Genomic DNA, 23,802 nt, shown 5'->3' with positions numbered 1-23,802 from the left:
TGTATAAAAATTAGGGTTTGACATTGAGAAGAGGGTTTGGCATTGTTAAGAATTGTTTTGTTGCTAATTGTCAAGGATGTCTTGATCAATTTGACATTTGATGAGCTAGAGATTGGTGATATATTTTGTTGATCAGAGATTTACTGGAGAGAGTTTGGGTTTGATGGTCCATTGAGCATATTTGTTACAAAGAGGTTATTAGTATCTTGTTATTTAAATGAGCATATTGTTGTATGTGGGTCCAATTTGAAATTTAGATGAATTGTGGCATGCGGGTTTTTAGTCATGGTTGAGTCAGTTGGATCTCGAATGAAATATTTTGAAATGTCGTCCACAAAGGGAATGTGGGTTGGATCCTTTAGTGAGGGAGAGGTAGCTTCCATCTGGTGATTTATGATAAATTTGATGAGAGAGTAGCTTCCTTCTAGTGGTAGCTTGAGAAATGAGAGGAGGTGGTAGCCTCCAACATGTAGGAGCTTGTGCACTGGTAAGAGTCTACGCTAGTGCAAGATGTAATTTTTTTTCTTTATAATACGAAGGAGTTAGAGACAACAACAACTATGGATTTTCCTGGTTAGATTTTCCACCTAAAAATTCGATGTGATGATGTGTTGATGGTGTGTTTCATTCTTGTGGTTTACATGCTCTTACGTTTAATGCTACTAATGGTTTACTAAATATGATTAGATCTACTACATAGTGTGCTACTAATGAAATGATGGTTGAAATAACTTTGAAAATGAAAGCATAAATTAAGTAAAATTTGATCTGACAAGAAATACTGAATCCCCCCCCACCCCCAAGTATATTTAATAATTGGTATCAAAATAAGTTCTCTCCATTAAAACTTAACCACTTGAGAGCAGATCATGGAACATGGGAAAGAAACACAAGAAGAACATAAGACAAAGGAAGAAGTCAACTCAAGAAAATTGTGACAGTGATAGTGAAGTATCACACGTAGTAGCAGTATATGCAATCATCGATGAAGGAAAATCATTAGCGAAACAATTCAAGCTAGGACTTATAAATAATAAAGGTAATCTTGTACTCAATAATGCAAATTATTGGGATTGTAAAGAAAATGTGAAGTCTAGGATAATATCCCTTGGATTTGATCTTTAGAATTTATTCTATAATGGTTACACTAAAACTCCACCATCGAGTCAAGAATTGTAGAATAATGGTCAAGCATTAAACAAAATCTTTTGTATCTTACCTGATTCAAAATTAGACAAAATTATGCACTGTAAAATTTCAAAAGAGGTATGGGATAATCTATAGGCTATCCATGAAGGAGAAGTCAATATAGTAAAGGAATATGGTTTTTCATTAGGGAGACCAATAAGTAATCTTACTTTGGAAACATTCAATGAATCTGGAAAATAAACTTATAGCCCATTAGAAGATTAGTATGGCCATGAAACAACCTTAATCATATTAGATGGAGTTATTGATTCAAAAGAAGAGAGATTAGAGGAAGTATTTAAACTTGAAGGAAACTTACTTATTATTTGAAAAGGATTAATAGTCTCAAGGTTAAGTTGTAGGTTTATGAAAATAAGTCTCATGAAGAATTAACTAACACTACAAGAATAAATTAACAACCTAACAAAAAGAAATAATATTGTGAAGGAGTTTGAAGTTGATATTATCTCTCTGAAATTTATTTGGAAAAGTCAAATACACGAAATGAGGAGCTACTTCAAGTATTTGAAGAACAAGAGAATGAGCTTAAATAAGAAATTATCGAGTTAAGAACATAATTGGAAGAGATAAGAAGAGAAAAGGAGGATGAGGTAAGATCACTAGTAGAAGAGGAAAAACATTTGAGATTTCAAGATAGCATAAAGATATTGGACAACCTTATTAGCAGTGAAAGGACTCCCTCTACTAAATCAGGATTTGGTTTTCATGAAATTGTGAAGGGATAATATAACTCACAAGGTTTTGCAAGATATTTTGAGGATAAAAAAGCAAATTCTGAAAATCCTAGTAAAGAATTAAGAAGGGAGCTAAGCCAACAACCAAATAAAGTGAATTTCCAAAGGAAACAAGTTGTTCCCAATGAATATGACAAAAATATAAATAACATTCCATTTTCTCCCTTGATCAATGATATCAAATGTTTTATTTGTCACAACTTTGGACGCATTGCGGTCAACTATAGAAGAAAATTATTCAACTCTCAGGAAAATAGTCTCTCCTTATGAAGATCATCGGTTCGTTTACATGAAAATTATTTGGTCACAAAGCTATTGATCGTATATCATATATAAATGAAAGAAACACAAAAAATGATTTACTATTATTCTCTCACACCCTTCTCTGGTTACATAAGGTGATAAACCTATCGAAGACAAGCAATTATACAAGAATCTAGTTATAGAAAGACCTAAAGAAGATGCATACATCATCATTCATCATATCAAGAAAAGGAAGAGTAGAAAGTGAACTGTGGTCTTGCTTTGTGAACATTAGAAGATGAAGATAAGTGGTACATAGAAAATAGATTCTCTCATCACTTGTTTGTAAATAAGAGGATATATACCTCTCTCATGAAATGAAAGGGTGGTGAAGTAGTTCTTGGAAAGAATGCACCAACAAAGGTTCTAGGAAAAGGTAGAGTTTATCTTGATGTTAAAAATACAAAAGAACCTAATGTATTGTTGATTGAAGGACTAGGACAAATTACTAATTAATGGCATGTAGTTATATTTACCTCAATAGGATGCAAAATTATAGAAGAAGACATTAGAATGGTAATATAAAAAGGAATAATAAAAGTAGACAAAGTATATGTACTAAAGGAAAAATTGGGCAGACATAACAAGACAATATCCTCGTCTTCAATTTCAAAGTAGGGGAAGATTGTCCCCACTATAGTCCATTGTACCTGATGCATATTTCTAAAAGGATTATAGAAATGGATTATTGGTGCATGAGTTCAAGGGGAGAAGTGTATGAAAATAAAGCTTACAGGTTTGTTGGTTCAACTTTAATGATGACTCTATGTGTTGCTAGATTATTCTTTTGATGCAGTATTATGATTAGGAGTGGTGATGATGGATTGGCACAAGTTCAAGGGTAGCGTCTCATATGCTTTTGATAGTTCATCAATGGAACTATGGTTCCTTACTAGCAAAAAAAAGGAAAAGGCACCACTTGGAGAAATTTGTTATATCTGACATTGGTTTATTGCAAGAATTATCAATCTGTAGCAGTTACATATATGCTTATCTATGATGAGCTCATAAGTTGTTGATCATGCCTCATAACAAACTCCTATATTTTTGCTTCTATTTATTTGTTTTCTTACATTACGTCTTTGATTTGTTTCTTACTATTGATTGAATTTTCATTGATGAGGAGGATATCTATGTTATTGTCACTATGTCAAGCTATTTGGGTTGTTGCTACAAAGATTTCATTGATTGGTTGGTATTTGATATGTGGTTGATCAGTCCTTTTCTTCTACTATACGTAATGTCTTGTGATGCTAAAGGTCTTCTTTGAGACTACATTTATATGTTGATGAGAAATCCACATATATTGTTGATGTGACTCTTTATTTATGGAGAATAACCATGCGGTATCATATTCCATGTATTATAGAAAACATATTATTGTTCATGAATGTGTCATAATCATAACATAATAATATCATAGAAACTAATCCACATACTAACTCTCAAATTTCATCATGAAAACATAAAATCATTGTTATGACAACATTCTAAATAGTAAAAATTGCATACCCATGCGTGTAATAAAACTTGCTTGCAGTAACTACATGCTTATGATCTTTTATATATATATATATATATAATTTTTCTTTTTTTCTAATCATATAAAATATATTATATGGTTAATATATATTTAAACTATAATTATTTCAAATTTAAATTTAATTTTAAATGATTAAAATGATTGAATTTAAAAATATTAAAAAATTAAGATATAAAGTATTTAATCATTATATATATAATACATGTTCACTCTTATTTTTAATGAATTATGTAAAAGTTTAAAAATAAAAGAATAGGAAAATATATGTGCAAATTTATGAGTAATTTAAACATTTGATTTTTTAACCATTTATGGAAATTAAATTATATTTAGAAAGTAGAAAACTCTTTAATATTTATCTCTCGGAATATAATGTGTAAATTATGAGTAGTTTGAATATTTGATTTTTTGATTTTTTGATTATTTTATTTTCGAATTAGTTTTCAAAAATTAGTTACTTGTTTTCTAATTAATTTTTCCCAAAATTCGATTAGTTGTTTTTCAATTAAGTTGAGTTACAATATATATTTATACTAAATAATTATTGTAAAGTTAATAATTACCTTCAAAATGGTTGATAACATAATGCTTTCATCACACAATTTTTCCGTTACGCTTCTAGAAAGACTATATAGATTTACTTAATGCATAATTAAGAACAAGAGTTAAATGTGCTAAGCTTTGTTGCTAAAAATAATTAATTTACTAAAACTCTAAAATAATAATAAACCATATATCAAAATATTAATTCTTCTTATTAATATGAAACAAAAAATAATTATTATTAACACATACATTAAAAAATATTATTGTTTTTATATTAAACACAATGTTTTTTTCTATAATATATTATATGCATCTATTTAAATGAACACATTAATATAATTAATGTAATCTTGAATTTCATATTTTTACATTTCTTTTACTTTCGATAGTATAAAATGAAAAATAAAAATAAAAATTTAAACTTATTTTTATTAAGAAAGAAAGAAATAAATTATTTTAACATTCACGAGGCTAAAGACAGCCTATAAGACACATTACTCTATGTAAAAATTAAATTACAATTATGATTTTTAATTATTAAAATTTTATTTACTCGCCAGAAAAGATTAAGTGTTTAATCTCTTAAATGTTGTAGACTCTAATTTTGGTTTATATTTGCAATATTCTTTTAATTTTGCTTTGTGTTTATTCAAATCTTCACCAATTTAATTGTATGAGTAGTTGCTATGCAGTCATGGTAACACAAAGTTTAGTAAATCTCATGCCATTTACCATGATTATAAATATGGATTATATAAATATTATATGTTATTAAATGAATTCCTTTAGTTGAATTAACCAATGAATTTTAGCTAATTTTTAATAGAAATAAAATAAAATATATATTATTTGTTTTTAGATATACATTCCTTTAAAATATTATTTACCCGATTTAGTTGTTCTAAGAATAATAAGAATTAAATATTTCAAGAATATTAGGGGTTTGACTTTGATCATTAGGTCAAAATTAGCCGTTAGCATTATAGCCGTTGGAGTCTCTGCACGCTCTATTTAATCAAGCTAAGCCGGATTGGTTCTTCAACTTGTCCTGACGATGAACCACACTGGTTGGTTCGAAACGCGTCGACAAAAGATTGGTTATGTGATTTTGCCGAAGAATTTCTAAACAATGTTATGGATCACAGAAGTCTAAATTCCTTAATGATTGTAAATATTAAAACATATAAATTATTATTATTATTATTAGCAGTAGGTTTGAGTTTAGGAGATTTCAACTTTGAATTTTATAGTTTACACAATACTTCATAATGCTATGATTTTCAATTGAACTATTCAAGTGGAAATTATGTTTTCAAAAAAATTGCAAATTGAATATGAAATGGAAAAGTTTATTCCAAACCATTATGAACTCATATTTACAGTTTTACTACAATAACTCTTGGTAAGTATACTTTTATTTATATATTGTCCCTATAACTGGTTGTAAATATGTTATTTATGTGAGTATGGGTTGTTTTACAATTTCATTGCCCAAATATCTAAGAAGCATTGCATAAATTAGAAAAACTTGACAGTTATCTGCATGGCATTCTATTGTATGAAAGCTATGATAAAGCCTTCAAGTTATAGTCCAATTAAATGTTTGAAAAATAATTTTTTCAATAATGTTGAAAAATAAATATTAATTGTCAATGTTAAATATTATAACTTGCATTGATAAAATATAAACTAATAATAATCTAGAAATAAATAAATAACTAAAATCTTATCTTAACAAGAATTAATAATATATTAAAAATAAATAAATAAAATAATTATTAATTTACTATAATAAATATATTTCTATATTATTGACATTCACATTTCTTTTTAATATTTCAATAAAATTCAAAATTATGGTTAGTTGTTTACATATTATTATATTGGTGATGATACACCTATATTATTTAAATTTAAAATATTTTTGTATAATAATAAGATTTAATTTCACATTTCTTTTTAGTATTTCAATAAAATTCAAAATTATGGTTAGTTGTTTACATATTATTATATTGGTGATGATACACCTATATTATTTAAATTCAAAATATTTTTGTATAATAATAAGATTTAATTTCGTTTAATTGCATAGATCTTAATATATTTGTAAAATAGTGTATATAGCAATTCATTTAATCTTATTGATTTATCTTTCCAAAAAATAAACCATTCGGCTTATGAGGGTTTGGTGCGAGTTGGTTCCGTGCGTGTGCCAGAAGATTAAAGATGCCTAATAAAACTGCTATTAAATTAATCGCGATGCATGCCTTAGAATTTAAATGAATTTGATGGTATTCTTGACAGATGTAGAATGACGTGACATTGGTATTTTTCATCCAATAGTTTTCATTAGAGAGTGGAGGGTGAGATGTACAGCAGTCATGGTTCTTTTTATTAATTACCAGTAATAATGACAAAATGAGAGTTATGACAATATGAGAGTTATGACAATGAAGGCAATGGCATTTTAAATAAATAAATTTAAATATTATGAAAAAATAATAAAATTCAATTTTTATTGCTAAATTATGAAGGACTCTCATTTTTTTTGGTCAAACACAATTTGTAGCTAGTAAATGTAAAATTGAATGCGTTAAAGGCAGATCCAAGTAGGGTGTATGAGGTTTCATGAAAGGATTCATGGGTATCATTTACACTTGACAAAGGAGTTTGCTAGGAGTTTTGACAGTTTGCAAGCAAAGGTGGTAACATTAACTTTTGCAGTCTTTGCTCAATCACTACTTGAGGCTACTAAGATCCATTTGAATGGAGAGGAGTGGTTCAAAGGTATGGACTTTAGTTTGGTTGATTTCAAAGACTTTCTCAAACCAAAACACCAGGAAGCATATGGCTCTGTTGTTCTAAGAAGCCATCTATGTGACCATCATAGTAAACTATTGGAAGTAATTCAAAGGTACTTCACATGTGAAGGGAGGTTCAGTAAAGTGTATCACTATCACATCACTATTTTAATGCATTTTACTAGCAAGAAACCTTTGAATCTTCATTATTATTTGTTTAGGAGTCTATGTAAGATGGCTCACAAAGTTCAATAAAAAGGAAATGACATTGAAGCCAATTTGTTTCATTTTCATTAACCAAATTGATGGTGATAAAGGATCTTGAGGAAAAGGAGCATTCATGGTAGGAGTTTTCAATTTCTTCAGGATGGGTAGAACAATATTCAAACAACCAGAAAATTAAGAAATACACCCCATCAGTTGTGATTAAATAGGCTTCACCTACAATAGCAAGCTCGGTCAAAAAGCCTTTGACTAAAATCAAACCCTTTGATAAGAAAAGTGCCAAGTAGCTTCATTTCTCACCTGAAGCAGAAAAGTGGAAAGAGTACCAAGAACAAGAGTTGTAGAAAAGAGGTTTCTTGTAGGTCATCCATCTACACCTATTCAAGTTGTGGAATCATAAAGTACACATAAGGAAGTGGAAATTGATGAAAAATACCAGAAAATTGGAGAATTACAAGGTCAATTGGAAAAGGCCCATTTGGCAATAGCATATTTGCAGCAAGAGAATATGGAACTTAGGCATAAAGTATCACAAGAAACTATTCAACCTAGTGAAGGAGAGCCATCAAAGAAAACATTAGCACATGTTGACAAAGGAAAAGGAAAACTGGTCATTGATGTTGAAGAGTTAAAGGAGGAAGTTGAGCAGTCAAGGAGACCTAGAACTAGGTGTGCTTCCAAGGCACAAATGAAAGTAAAGGAGTATGTTAAGCTTGAACAGAAGATGGTTTTTGATGAGCAAAAATAATTTGAGAAGTATTTGAACAACTTGAAGGAGTTCAAGAATAGGTGGACAAGCTTGCAGAAAATGATCACAAGGATAAATTGTATTTGTTTAGGTAGTTAGAAACTATTGAGCCTATCCTTGAAAAGGCTAAATAGAAAATGAAGTGGACCCTGCCTCTGCATAGGCAAGTGAAAAAATTGCATGTACAAAATTTGGTAAAGCACAAGCTTGCTTAGGCCAAGCAATTTGGAATAAACAAAAAGATAGGTAAGTTGGAAATACTTGCAGAGGTTAGTACAAAGGTGAATCTTCAGTAGGAGGGTACTAATCAACTCTAAAGTTTTGTCTTTTGCTCATAAATAAGTTAGTTTTTGTGAAGTTTGTAAAATGCAGCAAGGACTTGCTGCAATTTTGTATAATCTTTGGTACTAGTGGGATAGTGAAGTTTTTAAGGTTTGATTGTCATAAGGGGAGTTATATGAAGGTTACAACATTCACATTGATGCTTCCAACATTTTATATCAGATAAAAGTCACCTTATGTTCAGATTTTTGAAGGCACTGTGAAAGGAGACAATCTTGCTGCGAAAGTGGGGGATAATCCAAAGGGAGGTTTGCAAGAACTTTGAATCTTATCTAAGAGGTTCAATACCATCACAGGGATATTTGAAACATACCCATTTTCTTATTTTTGACCGAGGAAGGCTTCAACCATACATAACATGTAGGCTACTTCATTTTGTGAAACTCCTAATGCACTGCAAATCTGGACAGTCAGCACCATTTCATTTCAAAATTTGAATTCTTGACTTCTAGAAGCAGTTTTGAGTAGTTGAATAGGTGTCTAGTAGAACTAATTCATGTAATTAAAGTTGTTAACCAAATATTCCATTTAGTTAATGTTTTGAAGATGTATTGGTCGATAGGAAAACCACTCCTATTTTTCAGTATATGCACTAAAACTTTGATGTATTTAGTTAAAAGTTTGTTTTTGGTCAATTATTTCAACCATCTAGAGTGGGATATCAAACCTCATGATGTATATAAATATAGAAAAACATGGTAATGAGTTATGTTGGTTGGATTAGAGAAGAACAAACTTTTTGTGCACCACATTTCTTGAAAACTTTTCAAGGGAATGAATGAAAGTTAGAAGGTGATTTGCAGGGATTCCTGTGTCAGAATCTTGGTGGTTTGTGCTCCTTTGATATTGTAAGTTGTCTCATGTATTTAAATTTCTTAAATTTATATCATATTGCTTGAAAAAATAGTTTAATTCAGAATTCATCTTTTATGGTCCCCTGATTTAGTTTTTCAAGTTATCAATGTTCTCATCCTAAAGCAATAGTTTGGAATTCATCTATGGTATTGGTGTTCTATGTGTTTCCTTTAACCTTTCTACATTAATTCTCTACATCGATTTAGCCTAAATTCCACCACCAAAGTTTCTTGCCTTGCCCTTGTGAAGAAACCCTTTCTTTCTTCATCATATCACTCGACAAAAACTGATTTGACATGACTCCATGCCCAATGGATTTGTCCCTTTTCTCATCAAAATAACTTTAAAAATCAAACATTATTAGCATCATACCTAGCCTAATAACATATTTGTTGAGGAACCCAAGTGAGAGAGCTCTCTCCAAAGCTAGAAGGGCTAGATTCTGGCCTAAAATTGGTTTGTGGTTACCTCTGCAATTTCTCTCTTCAGCCTAGGGAATTTACACTACTATATTTAAAATAACATGAGTAAACATGGGATGCTACAACTTCCAATTGGAGTTGTCTAACGAGGTGGAGGAATTGCCTGGAGGCGGAGGAATTGCCCGGACGACCAAAAGTGGCTGGAATCCAGGCAAAAAAATTTCAAAAAATCTTGTAGAGACAGTGTTTGAATCGTGGTTTTGATGGTGGAAATGGATTCAGTGCCATCAAAAACGTCATGACACCTAAAATTTTGAAGTTTAACAACCATAATTTGGATTTACAAAAATCCTTGCCCAATTTTCTCTATTTCGATAACTTTCCAGGCAACTCCTCCGCCTTGTTAGACTACGCGCTTCCAATTTGGTTTGAACTTTCCACTTATACCAATGTAGTTCAATGCATATAATCCTTGTGTCTAGTTATATATAGTAAAATTCTGATTGTACTTTTGCAATCATCACACAAAGTATTAAAAAATATATATGCTGAAACAATTCGATAAAATCCGTTGATCACTTATTTTTTTTATTAGAGAATTGAATTGCTGGAGTTAAAAACTTATTTTTTTATTAGAGAATTGAATTGTTGGAGTTAAAAAGGATGGTTAAGACGCAAATATACATTCAATCGAAACTACTACATATACATGTTATATTCATTGTATGAGAACCTTTTTACCCATCTCCTTTTTCCTTTCCTCGTACATTGTTAACTTCAGAGTAGTCTATGTAGGTGACAAATTCTCCTGGAAATTCATCGGTGGATTTTTTTGTTTTGTTTCGCATGACGGAGAACAAGAAGAATGTTTTTTCCACCTTAGGTTTGGATCAGATGCCAAGCATTCTTTGGAAAGTCTTCGTTCATATGTGTCACTCCATTTCCTTCATCAGTGGAGGTACACAAGTGTGATATTGAGAGGGAAATGAAAATTCAAAATCTAAATGTCGCACCATTCGGGATTAAAGATTGATGAAGAGTTGACCGTCCCTTCTCTCGTTAAACTACTCCACTCCTAACACCTATTCCTTCCCAATTTGATGCCTGTGGCTGAAGACGTTACTGCCATTCTCCGACACATATGAGTGGAAATGAATCTAATAGATATATTTAGTTTTAAGGAATAGAATACCATGCATGTTTCAATGGGTGCTTTAATATATTTCACTTCGACGAAGATAGGCATATCTGAGATAAGTATTCTAGAAGGTGTTTTACCTTCCCTTGAAATTCTTGGTCTTTCAAAAATTAGTGTGCTAATAAGGTTAAATACTTTCCTTTAACATTAGGCTAAACCTGCAACGATGCTACCAATTGAATGCATTAATAACCCTTTCAAATCTACCAATTGAAAGTATTAATAAGCCTTTCAAATCTAGTACATCTCAAATTCGTCTGCATAAATCATTGCAATGAGATGGAAACATTGAATGTCGAAAGTTTGACATCGTTGGAGGAAATTCAAGCAAAGGTGTGTTGGAAACTTAATACATTAATAAACCTTTCAAATCTGGTAGATCTCAAATTCCTGTACATAAACCGTGGTGAAAAGTTGGAAACCTTGAATGTTGAAGCCCTGACATAGCTGGAGGAGATTAAGTGAAGGAATGCTTGAAGCTCCGAAGCATACATGGACTGAGTCAGCTGAAACGGTTAAAATATTTCTGCATTTCAACGAACACTGATGTTATGTGGAATGACATTTACAACTTTTTGGTTATTATTGTTCTAACCCATCATATTAATTCAAATGAAATATTTATATATTTTCTGTGCTAATTAAGAAACCTAGGAATATTTAATCATGCTCTGTTTGATCTGTCACGGTGCATCAGTGGGTGGCCAATATTATTGTTTAATTTACTACAACTGTAACTGGAACTGCGGTGAATTTAACCAAACTACATTATACTTTATATATATCAATGGATTTGGGAAATACGTGCAAACATCGACCTCTAATGAAAAGTTATCAAATACCTTCTTTATTGGAAAGTTAAGGATGGGTTATCAAGACACATAAATCGTGGTCATTTAATATTCTCGAAGAGTAGATATAATATTTCAAGAAATAATGATTGAATTTTTAAGTTATCAAATTTGATTCGGTTTTCTAAAAATTGTGTGGGTCATGAAAGAAATGTAATTTATTATGAATAAGTTTAACCTGAAAGTAGTGAATGTTGTATTTCCTGCAAATTCTTATAATTATCATGATACTTCGTTTGAGTTTAATATGAAGATGGAATATTTACAATGGTATGGTGGTATGTTGATGTTCTTTCTCACTAGTAGTAATGAACTCTATGGACTCAATCAATATCATTGGAAAGTTGATGCATTTTGATGCATTTTGTGTAAGGTTTGAAGCAAGTAATGACCGAGGGTTAAGTGAGAAAGAATAATTGTGTATTAGATACAGAGAGTGAAGTGTTGGATACACATGTGGAGGGACTTTGGAAGAGTGTGATGTGTTTAGAGATAAGAAAGGTATGATAACATCACCTATCTTGTGTGTCATGGCCATTTGGTGAATTGGACAAAAAAGATGGAACATGATGATCCATAAGAATATCAATGTCTCACAAGTTTTAAAACAAATTATAAAGTCATTATTATTACGTTAATTCCAATTGTTTTTATTTTTATTTTTATTTATATAAATTTTAGATTATTTAAAATAATTACATGAATTATTATTTTATTTAATAAGTGATTCAGAATTTTATATATATATATATATCATAATTTTTATGTAAAGTTCCTATATTTTTCAGACAATATCTCTATATTATTATTTGAAAATTAAAATATGATATTATTCATTCACATCATTAACAACATAATTATCATATTATTTTGCATAATAATATTTATTATCATTATTTATTATCATTATTTATTATAAGTATTAATATTTTTTGAAATTAACATATGATAAATCATTTATTAATAATATTGTTATCATTCTAATTTTTAAAATTAACGGCTTTTGATACAATAATTTTATTTTATAAAAGAAATATATCTAAATTTTAACTATAAATATGTAATTATTTTGTAATAGTTTTATTTTTCTTATATAAGCTCCCCATTTTCATATCACCACTATCCGAAACAATTATAATGAACGATGTGATAAAAATGTTTTAAGATTTTAATTTTGAATTAAGAAAGGAAAAGAATACATTACAAATTTAACAAGAAAAGTATCAAAATATTTTACAGATTTAATAAGGCCCATTGATGACATTTCTTGAGATTTATAACTAGCTAAAACATATCATAAATAAGCCTCTTGAGAAAATACCTACCATGTATACTAAAGTTTAGTTGGAGTACACCCATTCAAAACTCCTCCATTTATGGCCAATTCTATTGAATCTGCGCATCAAAGCATTTCTCTATTCAAGAATTTGTTCATCACTTCTGAAAAAAATTGTAACATGAGGTTACATATGTTGTGTCCACAATAAAGGAACATGAAGTTACGTATTCTTAGTTTCTAGATGACAAAACATTATTATCTAGACTTCATCTTGAAAATGGGGGATTCAAAATTTTACCCTTAACAATCCTTAGGTAAGGATAGAATTTTGAAGCCATAGAGGAAGCGGTTGTTCCCTTTCTTTGAATACCTCCATGGAAAAGGAGAATCATGTGGGGGGTTAGTCCCTTTGAATTATATAAATGACTAGCATATAACCATCTTCCATTTTCTTTCCAGAAAGGACTAGTTATTGTTGATTGATATGACCCTCCTCATCTTAAACCTTAGTCTGTATATCCCTAGAAATAGGTTTCGAAATGAGGATTTTCATAAAAAACTGCAAGACACCTTCAATATGGATGACCATCTCTTACAATTGTTAGTAACTTTCATATTCCGTCGTTTTATCATCATATCCCATATGAAAAAGAAAAAAAAAGAGTGGCCAATGTTAGGTCTTCCACCTTTGGCTACCAATGCACCCCATCTAATTTTTCAGCAATTACCCATGTGAGTTTCAATCTATGGGCTAATTTGGACTCTAATAGTAACATAAATTACATGGCAAAACAAAATGCAAAATTACACTACATAAATGAAATTAAGAAGGGAAAATATAACCAATTAATAACTGATTCTTAATAATATAATTTTATCCTCTTTCCATGTCAACATGCCATGTCACTTCACCATGTGTGCTTAGCCATCGAGCCCAACTCCAACCACTTGGCCCTCAAGGCCTTAAAAGTTTTTTCCTATGAGATGAGGGGGGAACATTGAAAAATAGGGCAAAAGGCCTCGAATTGGAACAGGATAAAAATAGAAAATATTTGAAATTTAGGAAGGAAGGTGATCCAATCTCACAAAGAATCTAGCGAGATAAAACCCATGAAGAACAAAGGGACAAAGAGGGGGATGGAAAGCCAAAATCTAAAATAGCACGTAAGAGAAAACAAGGAACATATAAAATTATGCCAATATTGAAAGAAGTTATAGGGAATAAGATAAAGGCGTTTTAACCTAAATAAGAAATAACCATGAAGAGGAATAACCCGTAAGAACATAGAAAGTCTCAATCTATTGAGATGTACTACAAGATTTATGGCTTGAGTTTGAATGTTTTCCAAATGCCTTCCCTGATAGCCCAAAGTTGTAGCTCCTTAGGAATTGCTTCCATGGTTGTAGAGGTTATAATCGAATCCAAATTCCTTTGGTTAGTTGTGAAGTGGTATTCACCCCACTTCTTTGTATTATGGCTTCATCGCTACCCATTTGTAGCCATGATTGTAGCACTGGGTTGTCAAATGTTTGAACCTCTATGTCAATGTACCTTCTTGATTGCTCGAATGCTTGAATACTATGTGAATGAAAAATTTCCAAGATTGGATTCATCCTTATGGCAACAAGGTGGCCATGAAGGATACCAATATACCCCTCATAAACCCCGATTACCTTCATCGTTGTCATGTCACATAGTTGATGAGCACCATGTGTGGGGAAACACTTATATTTTAAAACCAAAGAGAAATTAATAATTTGATGTGTGTGTTATGATATATTATTTTATATACCAAGCTAGATCCATGTTAACATTAGATCTATTAAGAAGAGAGAGGGATCAAATTTTTCAAGTTGCAAATCTCTTTCTCACGCGAAAAACTTGAGGAAAGGTTTAATATTATTATTAATAATATAATATTAATACTATTAATATGAATGGTATTAATAATATTTCCTTCTTATATATTAACTTCTAATGACATGTAATATATTTTTAGTCACAGTAATAATAAGATGGATGATGTGCAAGTTGAGGAGCATGAAAAAGTAGAGAATGAATAGAAATAAACAACAAGAAAAAATTCAACAAAGAAATACAAAAGAAATGGCAAGTAATGAGTATCAACGACAAAGGGGCACACATAGAACACTACAATCAACCTGTGTGAGGTGTCTAAGATCATCAACAACTCCACAGGATCATGTTAATGTTTATACAATTGGGTTAACGCTTGCATATCAACATAATGGAAAGTTCAACAATATGTTCTTGATTTCAACTCTAGTTATGTATTTAATTCAAAGTCGAGTTTAAGAATAATATGAGAAAGTAACTACATTTAATATTGAAGATGGGCATTGAATATCTATTTTTAGGGGCAGGGGCCCTTTGAATTTGTGATTGACACAACTAATCCTTGGAAAGATAATAAATAGAGTATGAATATCACATTAATTACATCATGATAATTCCAAAAACACTAATATTTTGGAAATTATTAAGAAAAGAAATCAAAGTCACATAGATTCCTTAACTTGAGAAGAAATGCATGAATACTTGTCAAGGGATTATTTCAAGGGGTCACTTTGGTTTGCTGAGTTGATTGGATGAGAAGCCAAGTTTACAACATTTGGTAAAATTAGTTAACAAAGAAAATAATAAGGTTGTTGGAACGTTTAAGGTAAAAATAATGACTATGTTACTTCCAAAGTGAAAAAATGTTTTAGAAAAATGAAAAGTGGTCAAGGAAAGTTATAGAATTTAGAAAACACTCGATAGATACAAAGAATATTTATCCTTGGTCTAAGATTCAACACTATAGTGATTTGGACTTATTTCAATGATAAAATTTGCAATATCAAGATAGTTTTCAAACCAACAACAAGAACCTTCACAAGCATCAAATTTAAAATACAACATTAAAATACAAGGAGATGGAGTGTCACAATCATTCGATTCAATAGAACAATTAGATTGAGCTAGCATATTACGATTAGCATCAACAAGAGTAGCCTAAAAAGACAACATCAATCCATAGCTATCATGCAACAACAATTGTAGAGATGCAAAAATCAAATCCAAATAAAAAAAGAGAAAGATATGTTGCAAACATCTTATTTTTATTTAATTATATGTAAAATAGATTTGCATGTCATAATTTGTAGTCATCAAACCGTGAAACTAAGTTCAATATCTTTTTTCACCAATGTCTTCCATCAACATGGTCATTGATGATCAAGCTAGTGGTGATGATTTGGTGGGGGGATAGTGGAAGGGAGCTTCATGCTATGAGAAATATTCACATCAAGGAAAACTGGTTGAATATTTTTTCAAGGCGCAAAGGAGTAGGGGAAGAAAATTCAACACTCTAATTGTTCACATTATTTTCAAATTTTCTCCAATGACAATGATATGATGTTTTGAATAAGGACTTGAAACTCTTGAAAAGGGTATTGAAAACCTTTATATACCTCTTAGAAAAAATTCATGAAAGGACATTCATTTTAAGTGGGTTAAATAATTTTATGATAGTCACCTACAAGAATAGTCTAGGAAACTGAAAAAAAACAAAGTATTATATATTTATCCCCTTCCAATATAATTTTCATCAAGGGATATTGAGGATATTCTTTTCATAAAAAAGAAAACTATAGACCCCCATTGATGCAGTCAAAAAGCAATTTAGGAAACTAGATTGGAAATGTTTTAATGAATTCTTCAAGGATTCTAATGTCTCCAAATATTCAATGTTAGCTAAGGGATAAAATCACAAGACTATTGGGCATGACTAAAAACTATTTTTTTAGAAATAGTTTGCTACGTACTCACATGCAAAAGTTTTTAGCTGGTGGTGATCATAGGCCTCTAAAAAAGCTATTTCATGGTCCATTTTGCATCTACATTCCATCCTTTTGATGTCCAACATGACTTATGCTTATCTAATTATATATAATTATCTTAATTAAAGTTGAAATGTGTCATATTCTTGATTTTATGGTGATTTAGGGTTTTTATTATTATTTCATATGTTATATATGGAGGTATATGTTTTCCCCAAAGGCTAAGTGCACGAAATTAAATGAGTAAGACAAGATTGATCTCCCTCATTCATTGCATCCACCAAGCTTGAAGATTATAGATATTTTAAGGGATTATGTGCCTTCATATTCTTTAGAAGACTCGAGTAATCCCATAAATTATGCTACATGCTTTCAAAATATTTTGGAACAAATTTTATTAGTCAATGGATTGATTAAAAGGTTTAGTTAAAATTTATTTTCAAGTATAAACTGAAGTATCTTCTTGAGGATTGTCATTCATCAAATTAAAAACTATAGTTGGGATGTAATACAAGTTTTGGGCTCAAGTTTATTTACAAAATAGGTTTTTTATCTTAAGGGGTTTATCCCATTCCTTGATTAAGGGTGTGGTCCAGTTTGGAGCTACAATGTGTTAAGATTAATACTTGACTTAGTAAATTGTTTTAGGTTTGTTGGAGATTGTTGAGATATTCTCTCAACCATAATATCCATGTTTGGATTAGTTGGTCTGACTCCAACTATATGAATGTATTATATTTGAGATTGAATATATGGAATAGTTTTATGGTGTCCAAACAGAATTCTTTGTTTTTATCAAAGCTAATATTTAGGCATAACTCCCTTATGAGAGGGCCCAAGAATATGTAGGTGTAATAATTTCTAGTTTGTTTTAGTGTGAGATTGTATGTGTGTCTTTTGTGGGACACAAAGTTGCATAGAGTCTATGATCAAAGAGCTTGATTTAATCTCATCATTTTGATTTTGAGGAGGAGGATATTAGATATAAGTGATATAGAGGCCACTCAGTCCCGCACTTGAGGTTTCAAAAATAGATTTTTGAGCATTATTTATTTAGATCTCCCTTTTTTTCCTACAGTGGTTCGCACAACAGTTTTGTTCACCATACAAGAGTTCACCTTTGACCAAGGATTATAAATAAAACCCATCATATGACCATCATGTTAGGTAAACTTGACTCGGGATAGAGTCAAAGTTGACCAGGTTAAACAGTGATGGTTTTGGGGCACATGGTATTTTGCACCCATAGTATTCTGCCCATGGTATTATATGTAATGGAGCTTATAAAAGGCTGGAAGGACTTCATTGTAATGCAATACCTGGAGGTGAGTGGTGAAGGCTCACTTGGTCGGATTGGCCAGGGTTTTGGCCAATGCTAATGAGATCTTATTAGGTTGGGTTTTTCTTTGGATTTGGGGTTTTCCTGGATAAACATTTTTGTTTATGTGTTTATGGTTGTTGCTGGTTATTTTTATATTTGTTTCTCTCAGTAATTCTCCGTAATTAATTTGTGTTCTCGGGTAAATTTCTTAACACATCACCCAATATGTCTCCTGAGATTTAAATAAGGTTGTCTCATTTCTAGATTTTGTTTTGGCCCGCTTCATTGTTTGTTTTGTTACTCTAATGGAAGACAAGTATTGAAAGGGAATAACAATGTTGGTTTTGACGAAAAACACATCTAGGAATGTGATTTTGGATTGTTGAATTTGTGTTTGACTCCCTAATTATATTTTTGAGTACCATTTCATCTTTCCTTCCCACATAACATATTATATATTATGGAAGTGAGAGACATTGAACCCTTTGTTGCAGCTACACCCACTTTGATCAATTGCAAACTTGGGTCGTAAATACCACGAAACCTACCTTAGAATGATATAGATGTAAAATGAATGTGACAAGAAAAATAAGTGTATTGACATTCATGATTATGGGACTTCATCTTCATCTCTTTTTATAGGTAGAGTTGGTCATCAAAGGCATATAACAAGCTCAATAATTGCATTTGGTTAAAGCAAAGATATAGAGAAAGTGAAGTGGTTAAATGACTTTGTGTGTAGTTTTGGTTATATATGTTATATTTATTTTTATTTGTGAAATATGAAGAACCATTCATAGAACAAAGCAACATAATTTAAACTAGTGGTTCTTTTTCTATGCGGTACAAGAACATGTCAATGGTTTAATTATGTCTACAATATGTGATGGCTTATTTTTTTTGGAGGATGTTGTGACGCAAGAACAAAAACATGTTATGTGATTTGTTGTGTGCTTGTGAGTGTGTAAAGAGGTCACTTAGTATCATTGAAAAATAGATATGTTTAATATCTAGATTTATTTCATATATAACTGATGAAAATGAGGCTATATCTTAATAAAATGGGAGTTTATTAATAAAATGATTTGATATTGAGGTTTCTTCTCTGGTACAATGACTAGATGATAGTATGTTAAGAATTATTTTACCCACAAATATGTCAATGATGGCTAGAAGAAATTGTATCTTAAATGATCCAAGTGGTAGCATGAAGTTTGTGGTGGAGAAAGAGAATAGTGTATGGGATGTTAGAGTGGATAAAAGTGATGATAAACACTAGACTATACAAAAAAAAATCAATGTGAAATATGTTTATGTGACTTCATTACTAGTATTTGAAATGTAAGAATTAAGGGAGGTTGTTAGGATTAATGCTTACATAGTAAATTAGTTTGGGTTTGTTGGATATTGTAGAGATATTGTCTGAACCATAAATTCCAAATTTGGAATTAGTTGGATCTAACTCCAACTATATAAATGTATTATACTTGAGATTGAATATATGAAATAATTTTATGGCATGCAAATAAATTAGTTGTTAATGGAGGTTAAATTTATGATTCACCCTATCTGGCTGTGGTGGATGCTGCATGGCAGCTGACCCACGTGATCTTCTTGCGTGGTAGCTGTGAGATTTTAGTGAGGGTTTAATGGGGCTTTAATGCCACCATAGTTCTCGAGGCTTCGAACCTCATGTTGGCTCTAAGGCTCCGTTGGAAGTCTATTCTTGACCATTCGGTTGTTCCGCTGGGTTGCTCCACTGCTCCGTTCGCTGTATGAGTCTCTTCTAGGGTAATAGTAATGGCGCTCGACCCTCTTCTACCTACTAGCTCTGTTTTTAGCTTGTCACTGTAGGTAGACTCTGAAAGTGTCCATGTCAATGAAGTTTTATTTTCACTATTCGTTGGTTTTTTTTTGGAGCTCTGCTATTCACCTGGTTTGGTGGTTTCTCTGTCAGGTCCTTGGCTCGACCTCTCCAGTGAAAAACTTTCTCCTTTCAAAGGTACTTTCTCTCCTCTAGTTTTATTCCTCTTCTCTACAATTTATCCGCTGACAACCCCGCTCCTTGTGAGCATTTAGGGTTTTGTGGCCCTGCGGCCGTGGCTTAGATTCCTCTGGTCTTATTGGGGTTTACGATCTTGATTTCCCCTTGGCTCTACCGCTAGTTTGAGGTTTTGATCAAACCTTCTCATCCGCTTAGGTAACCTCTGGTAACTCCTTACTCTCCTCATGTTCTTTTCATTTTTCTGTTTGCAAAATGGTTATACTGCCTCTAAATATCTTCTACTATTTGTGATGTGCAGGTGGCTCATATGCTGGTGGTGAGGGTTTAGTTTTGGTGGCTCACCGTCTTTCCCCTCCTCTGTCTGTGCCTTCACTTGAATCGGGTAGGTTCGTTCTTCTTAGACTATATAGCTGCTTATCTAGGGTTATGTCTATTGAGTCAATGTATGGCTATTTTATCCGTGAACTCTGTAGGAGCATTGTGGCTTTAGGTCTTCATGATCATGGCTCTGTAGTTGGTTTTGAGATTATTGTGGCCTGCAGTTGCTATGTGATTCGGTCCATGCTTTGTTTATGTCTATCAGGAATCATTGGTTCCCTCCTCTGTATGTGATGTTGGACTCATGGACTATCCGAACTGTAGATTTGTATATGAAGTGTATGTATGGGAACCGTATGGTATTTTGGAATGTTAATTTGACAGTTGTTTATGCAACAATTTTATACATGTATATGTATTTATAAAAGAAATACTCAAGCTATTAATTGTGAGATCGTCAGTGAATGTTCTGCGAGTACCTTGGCTTTACTCTAAGAATGCCGTGTTACTCGATGTATGCACAGTCTTTATACTTGTCCTCCATTCATAGATTTCATTCTTGCACAGTCTTCATGCTTGTTCTCCATTCATAGATTTCATTTATGCATAGTACAAGAAATAAATCACAAATCAGTCTCTGGTTACCTGAAAAGTTTCACTATCTTTTCTTCTTGATTATATTGTCAGAAAGTTTTACAGTCTCTACTATATTTCTCTTTATCTAGGTAGCAACCCTTGTTCATTCTATTAAATGTATTTTTATGTTGCTAGTAGCCTCATTCAGTTGAGGAACTACCTGTAGTTACACTTTACAATTGCTTTTCCTATAATGGTTGTTAAACTAATCTAAAACTACATTCATAACTTAAAATAAAAATAAAAAATAAACATTTGGCATTGGCTGTGACAACCTTCTTGGAAAGAAAATAACATTAAGATAAACCAAAGTAAAACTTTTTAAAATGTGCCTTAGATAGCATGTCCGCCTATTGCCTCGCCATTGGATGCTCCTGCATCAGGCTCCCAAGGTGAATGAAACTCATGGCTCTTGTCCCTGAGCTCTTCAATCAAATATCTAGCACGCTGAATCTGTTCGGCATCCATCCAGGTATTGTCCTCTATTAGACGGTCCTTCCACTTAACCAAGTGCTGCAAGTAATCCTTCCAGCGTGTCTGCCTAGCTACCTGAGTTTCTAGTGTTTGGTCAATCTATGAGGGCTTGGCTATGGGCAGTTGCCTGATCCATGTCCTTGTCTCTTCATCTCCCTGGGTGTCCCTTGTGTGTCCTGCTGAATCGTCCTCCGTGTTTGCAGAAATATAGGGGTATAGGTATGAAACAATGAAAATGGGTGAGATCCCAATACCCGGGGGTAATTGCAGTTCATAAGCATTTGTAGAGAATTTTTGTAGAATTCGGCAAGGCCCTATCTTTTTAAATTTTAGCTTCTTGTACTCTCATATAGAAAACCTTTCATTTTGTAGGTGTGATAGTACCAAATCTCCTATATCAAACTGCACTTCCCGTCACTTCGAATTTGCCTTTTGCTTATACCTTTGACTACTATTTTGCAGCTTAGCTTTCACCTGTTTGTGAAGTTCATTAATCATCTTAGCAAATTCTTCCCCGTCAGCACTCCTCCATTCCAATCGACCCAAATCTCGTAATTCATGCACTCCTCGGGGGTGCATGCCATACAGGATTTGGAAAGGGCTTCTACCTATGCTCCTGTTTGGAGAGTCATTATAAGCGAACTCTGCCTGGGTGAGTACGCGATCCCATTGTCATGAATTCTCTCCAACTAGGCTACGTAGCAGATTTCCCAGACTTCGGTTTACTACTTCAGTTTTCCCGTCAGTCTGTGGATGATAAGCTGAACTGAAACTCAGTTTAGTGTCCAATTTCTTCCACAAAGTTCACCAGAAATGGCTCGTAAACTTCACATCCCTATCTGAAAGAATAGATTTCAGCAAGCCATGCAACCTGACAATTTCTGTAAAGAATAGATGGGCTACATGTGTGGCATCGCTGGTCTTCTTGCAAGGGATAAAATGTGCCATTTTGTATAACAATCCACCACTACCATAATTGAATCGTACCCTTTTTGTGTTCTCGGCAAACCCAAAACAAAATCTAAGTTAACTGAATCCCAAGGCCTGTCTGGAATAGGTAATGGTGTATACAACCCCGTATTTTGACTACGTCCCCCTTCGCTAGTTGACACATCTTGCATCTAGCCACATACTGTTGCACATCTCGTCGCATCCTTGGCCAATAATAAAAATGACTTACTTGGTCCAATGTCTTGTCTATGCCAAAATGTCCGGCTAGACCTCCATTGTGCTTCTCTTGGATTAGATTTTCCCTCATTGAACACTTTGGGATGCACAATTGTCCACCTTTGAACAACAATCCTTCCTGCAAGTTATAATCTAACCACAAGCTATTGTCCCTCAACAACGGATTCTGGCAAGCTTCGTATGCTTCGTGAAAATCTGCATCTGTTTTGTACAGATCTTTAAGATGTTCAAAACCCAATACCTATACTATGCTTTCTTGCATAATCAAACTCCTTCGACATAATGAATCTGCTACTTTATTGGCTTGTCCACTGATGTGATTTAACATAAACGTGAAACGTTGGAGATATTCCACCCACTTCGCATGTTTGTGGTTTAACTTGTGCTACTGCATAACATATTGTAGAGCAGAATTATCTGAAAATAGGATGAATTCATTTCCCAACAAATAGTGTCTCCAGTGTTTCAGTGCTTGTACTATTGCATAGAATTCCTTATCTTAAGATGAATATTTTTGTCTGCTCTAGTTTAATTTTTCACTGAAATAGGCCACCGGTTTATCCTCTTGACTTAGCACTACTCCAATGGCTGTCCCACTGGCATCACAATGAACTTGAAACAATTTGTTAAAATCCAGCAACTGTAAAGCAGGTCGCTCAGTAATCTTCTTTTTCAGCAGCTCAAAACACCTTTCAGCTGAATTAGTCCAATGAAATGGCTGATTGGCCTTCTTGATAATTTCCACCATGGGCATGCAGATACTGTTAAAATCCCTTATAAACTTCCTGTAAAAGCTTGGTAGCCCATGAAAACTTTGTACTTTAAATAAACTCTTTGGGGATGGCCAACTAACTATGGCTGCAACCTTTTCCGGATCCATCTTCAACTCATTCTTTGAGATCATGAACCCCAAATAAATCAATTCCTTCTTGAAAAACATGCATTTCTTCAAATTTAACAA

This window comes from Pinus tabuliformis, chromosome 7 (genome assembly GCF_031772625.1).
Source record: "Pinus tabuliformis cultivar Carrire ecotype Pingquan chromosome 7, CPIR1, whole genome shotgun sequence".
NCBI classification, from domain to species: domain Eukaryota; kingdom Viridiplantae; phylum Streptophyta; class Pinopsida; order Pinales; family Pinaceae; genus Pinus; species Pinus tabuliformis.
This window is presented reverse-complemented; position numbering follows the sequence as displayed.